This window comes from Astatotilapia calliptera, chromosome 12 (assembly GCF_964374335.1).
Source record: "Astatotilapia calliptera chromosome 12, fAstCal68.1, whole genome shotgun sequence".
In the NCBI taxonomy this organism is placed as follows: domain Eukaryota; kingdom Metazoa; phylum Chordata; class Actinopteri; order Cichliformes; family Cichlidae; genus Astatotilapia; species Astatotilapia calliptera.
The window spans coordinates 37849170-37854491 of record NC_137433.1 but is presented as its reverse complement, the minus strand read 5'-3'; the positions used below and the strand labels follow the sequence as shown (position 1 = coordinate 37854491).

General features: G+C 43.6%; 1 long non-coding RNA gene across 1 annotated transcript; it reads right to left on the bottom strand.

Moving 5' to 3' along the window:
- Positions 1–3229: 3229 nt before the first annotated feature.
- LOC145419416 (uncharacterized) lies at positions 3230–4785 on the bottom strand. Its single transcript, XR_013900801.1, has 2 exons — positions 3747–4785; positions 3230–3666 (listed from the first exon to the last, which is right to left on the bottom strand). It is a non-coding gene; the product is annotated as an uncharacterized LOC145419416 (long non-coding RNA).
- Between the last annotated feature and the right edge of the window lie 537 nt (positions 4786–5322).

The window sequence follows — 5322 nt, the reverse complement described above, 5'->3', positions numbered from 1 at the left end:
CCCAGGGCCCTGTTTCAGGAAGCCGGTTTAGAAAACTCAGAGTGAAAAACGACACTCAGGGTTGAGTAACCCCGAACTGTCCAACTCGGAATATTCGGTTTCAGAAAGGCTGATAACAATTAGTTCAGTCAACGCGGAGTTGCTTTAACCCCAAGTTAAGCGCGCGCACGAGGATACATAAAGCCCTGATTAGTGGAGCACAGATTAAGCGAGTCACCATGGAGACGGAGGGAAAGAAGGCGCGGTCAATGTATCTTACAGCGCTTGAGGCCGAAATTCTGATGGCAGCATATGCAGATAACATGCAAATTCCACGGAAAAAAAGTAACACAGCCTCAGCTGCAAAAGAAAGTGAGCATGCATGGCAAAACATAGCCGACAGAGTCAATGCGTGAGTGTTAATATAAACATTGATCGAGGGATTTCCACCCATTTAACACGTTATTTTATCATATGTTATTTTATTTGTTATTTTATACATTTTATGTTGTGATGTGATGTGAGCGCAGGTGCAACCCAACAGGCCCCAAACGTTCCTGGCAGCAAGTAAAAATGAAATATAAAAATATAGTCCAAACAGGTAAGGTGTAATTGTATTATGAGCCATAGTGCTTGGTCTGTTTGTCCCATGTAAATCAATTGCAGTTAGAGGCTACATTAATTTTCTTTCTGTAAGCACTTATTGAAATTATCTGAGCACATTACAAGTACATATTTGCTTACTCTGTATGCTCAAATGTGGCCCGTTATAGCCAACAGAAAAAAAAGCGGAGGCCCGAAAAACAGGTGGGGGTCCTCCACCACCACCACTCACAGAGGCTGAGCAGTTGGCTTCCACATTTGTGATAATGTTGGCAGCATCACATATGATCTTCACAGTGCAGAGAACACAAATTAGCATCCATTACTATAATGAAATAATTTGTTAGTTTGAAATGCTACAGGGAACTATGTACCTGCACATTAATGCTGTGGAAAGACTTCCTGTTCACATAGTCTCCTTCATTTACTGAAGGAGCAATGATTGGAATGTGAGTGCCATCTATACAGCCAATCACGCCTGGGAACCGTGAGAATAAATGTAAAATTTAAGTAGTAGTCCAAGTATCACCACATCATAAATTAAGTTTCGTTCATCCTGATACCTGCAATTTTGTGGCATCCCTCTTTGATGAATCTTGTGGGTCTATGACCGGGGAACACCACAAACGAGTACAGGAGACGTTTCAGTGCAACTGTAACATTCCTGACTGCCCGACAGACGGTAGCCTTGGAAACGTGCTCAGCGTCACCAATATTATACAGAAAGCTCCCGTTTGCAAAAAACCGAAGTGCAATACAAATAATATGTACAGAACTGAGAGGATGTCGGCGATGTGTCACATGCGTAATATATGGCCTGAGGATGTTATTCAAATAAATTATAGATTGTGCTGAGAAACGGTAACGTTCACACAGGAAATCATCAGGAAATGATAAAATGTCCAAACGCGCTCTAATCACTCTCTCCCGGCGGAGAGCTCTGCGGAGAATTTGGGCTTCAACATCTACTGGCTCTTCAAGGAAGTGGCACGCCATGTCCGACACTTCCTACTGTCAGGTTTCCGACAAAGGGGCGGAGACAGTCAGGGTTAGTTGAAGTAAACCTGCTAGGGGGCAGGTTAGCTTCACGGAGTGTGTCGTCATAGTGACTCACTCAGGCTGCAGCTGAACTCGCTTTGTGAAACCGAAAACCCAGAGTTTTCGTTAACTCAGGGTATACTTACTCAGTTTTTCCACTAAACCGGCTTCCTGAAACAGGGCCCAGGGCCCTGTTTCAGGAAGCCGGTTTGGAAAACTCAGAGTGAAAAACGACACTCACGGTTGAGTAACCCCGAACTGTCCAACTCGGAATATTCGGTTTCAGAAAGGCTGATAACAATTAGTTCAGTCAACGCGGAGTTGCTTTAACCCCAAGTGAAGCGCGCGGACGAGGATACATAAAGCCCTGATAAGCGGAGCACAGATTAAGCGAGTCACCATGGAGACGGAGGGAAAGGAGGCGCGGTCAATGTATTTTACAGCGCTTGAGGCCGAAATTCTGATGGCAGCATATGCCGATAACATGCAAATTCCGCGGAAAAAAGTAACACAGCCACAGCTGCAAAAGCATGCATGGCAAAACATAGCCGACAGAGTCAATGCGTGAGTGTTAATATAAACATTGATCGAGGGATTTCCACCCATTTAACACGTTATTTTATCATATGTTATTTTATTTGTTATTTTATACATTTTATGTTGTGATGTGATGTGAGCGCAGGTGCAACCCAACAGGCCCCAAACGTTCCTGGCAGCAAGTAAAAATGAAATATAAAAATATAGTCCAAACAGGTAAGGTGTAATTGTATTATGAGCCATAGTGCTTGGTCTGTTTGTCCCATGTAAATCAATTGCAGTTAGAGGCTACATTAATTTTCTTTCTGTAAGCACTTATTGAAATTATCTGAGCACATTACAAGTACATATTTGCTTACTCTGTATGCTCAAATGTGGCCCGTTATAGCCAACAGAAAAAAAGCGGAGGCCCGAAAAACAGGTGGGGGTCCTCCACCACCACCACTCACAGAGGCTGAGCAGTTGGCCCTCAGCCAAAACAGTGGGCGCCCTGTGGCCGAAGGCATCTCTGCGGGGACATCCTCTGAGGCAATAACCCCGCAAGACACAAGTGCCTACATAAGGGGTAAATTCAAAATAATACATGATGTGCATACATCCTTTCTTCACAGTCACCTTTGCAGTGCTGCTCATTCATTTGATAAACTCTTTACCATAATGAATTATTTTGTAGTGAAGTTATTTTCCTACTGATTTTGCCTTCCCTCAGTCTTGGTTGTCTTTGAGAGCATAATGACAATGAAGTGTAAGGTGCTTGGTATGTTTGTTAATTGCCATTTGGTCCCTTGTAAGTTATAAGTGACCTGTATAAACCTCATATTCTATCAGTTGATGGTGGTGGTGTACTGCATCTGGTGCAGCCTCCTGTTGAGCCAGACCAACATGCAGTTGTGAGTAATACTCCACAGATTATATGAGTTTACAGTAGAACAGCAATGTTGTTTATTTCTTTACTACAGGAAAATAATGAAGAAACATTGACAGCTGTTAAGGAGGAGGAAGCAACAGAGACACTTTATGAGGTTTACATCTTTTAATACTTTGTGTACAGGAAACACAGGCGACCAATAAAGCCAGTTGAACAAAAAATCTGTTTATTCTTCTTTCAACATGTTGAGGTGATGGGTCAAAGGAAATGATTGTGACATATGGTGTCTCTGACTGCGCTTCCATCTTGTATGTCCGTGGGAGGGTCAGGATGTTCATGGTTTGGATCACTGCTGATGTTTGGTTCAGAAGGACAGTGTTCTCCTCTAATTGTGGCAATGTTGTGAAGAATCACACATGCCACAATAATGTCACATGCCCTTTCTGGGGTGACCCTGAGTCTTTGCAGGCACTGGAACCGGGCCTTAAGCATTCCGATAGTCATTTCAATTCTGGCTCTTGTCCTGCAATTAGCCAGATTATATCGCTGCTGTGGGCCCGGTTCAGGGTCAGGGTAAGGGGTAAGCAAATAGGGTAAACATGGATACCCCCTATCACCAAGCAAGTAGCCAGTGAACTCTCCTAAGACAGAAGGATACACTTCAGTTCAAATGTCCCTGAAGCAATTGGTCTTTATATATTTTAAAGTATTCTCAACTCACCATGTCCAAATTTTGTGCTCAGTGTACATTCATGGAATATTTGTGAGTCATGGACAGAGCCTGGCCACTTGGCTTCCACATTTGTGATAATGTTGGCAGCATCACATGTGATCTTCACAGTGCAGAGAACACAAATTAGCATCCATTACTATAATGAAATAATTTGTTAGTTTGAAATGCTACAGGGAACTATGTACCTGTACATTAATGCTGTGGAAAGACTTCCTGTTCACATAGTCTCCTTCATTTACTGAAGGAGCAATGATTGGAATGTGAGTACCATCTATACAGCCAATCACGCCTGGGAACCCTGAAAATAAATGTACAATTTAAGTAGTAGTCCAAGTATCACCACATCATACATTAAGTTTTGGTCATCCTGATACCTGCAATTTTGTGGCATCCCTCTTTGATAAATCTTGTGGGTCTGTGACCGGGGAACACAAACGAGTACAGGAGACGTTTCAGTGCAACTGTAACATTCCTGACTGCCCGACAGACGGTAGCCTTGGAAACGTGCTCAGCGTCACCAATATTATACAGAAAACTCCCGTTTGCAAGAAACCGAAGTGCAATACAAATAATATGCAATGAACTGAGAGCATGTCCGCGATGTGTCACATGCGTAATATATGGCCTGAGGATGTTATCCAAATAAATTATAGATTGTGCTGAGAAACGGTAACGTTCGCACAGGAAATCATCAGGAAATGATAAAATGTCCAAACGCGCTCTGATCACTCTCTCCCGGCGGAGAGCTCTGCGGAGAATTTGGGCTTCACGATCTACTGGCTCTTCAAGGAAGTGGCACGCCATGTCCGACACTTCCTACTGTCAGGTTTCCGACAAAGGGGCGGAGACAGTCAGGGTTAGTTGTAGTAAACCTGCTAGGGGGCAGGTTAGCTTCACGGAGTGTGTCGTCATAGTGACTCACTCAGGCTGCAGCTGAACTCGCTTTGTGAAACCGAAAACCCAGAGTTTTCGTTAACTCAGGGTATACTTACTCAGTTTTTCCACTAAACCGGCTTCCTGAAACAGGGCCCCGGACTCTACCAGACACGTTTTGAAATCACAGCAGTCGCCCCCTGCTGGCTAATAAAGTCCTTCAGGTTTAAGTTCCTTAAAAGGCAGCTTCACTACAGAACTGGAACTTGAGGATTTTCTGTGCTGTCTGTCGTGATGAGTCAGGCACAGGATCTCAGTTTGAGATAGGAGCGTTCGCCTGAAGCTGGCTGCAAAAGTGAGAAAATCGCCATCGACTGAAGATAAAGTCTGAACTGGGCTGGCTGCAGGGTCGTCAGCTGGGAGCTGCCCTTCACTCCCTCTGCCAGTCTTTTATTTACAGTCTATGACTGCAGGACGTGAAGATAGACTAAATAAATGTATAAATGGCTGCATCCAGTTTCTGTCCTGGCTGTCTGAGAGCCCATCTGCAATAATTTAGTAAAAATCAAACTGTTTGTTCTCATCCTTGGGTGCGTTCAGATCGCAGTACAGCACCCATGTTCTGTTTTTTATATTAAGTGAAAAATTGTTCCTTTCTTTGTAAAGCTACAGAATTCAGTCACCTTTATCC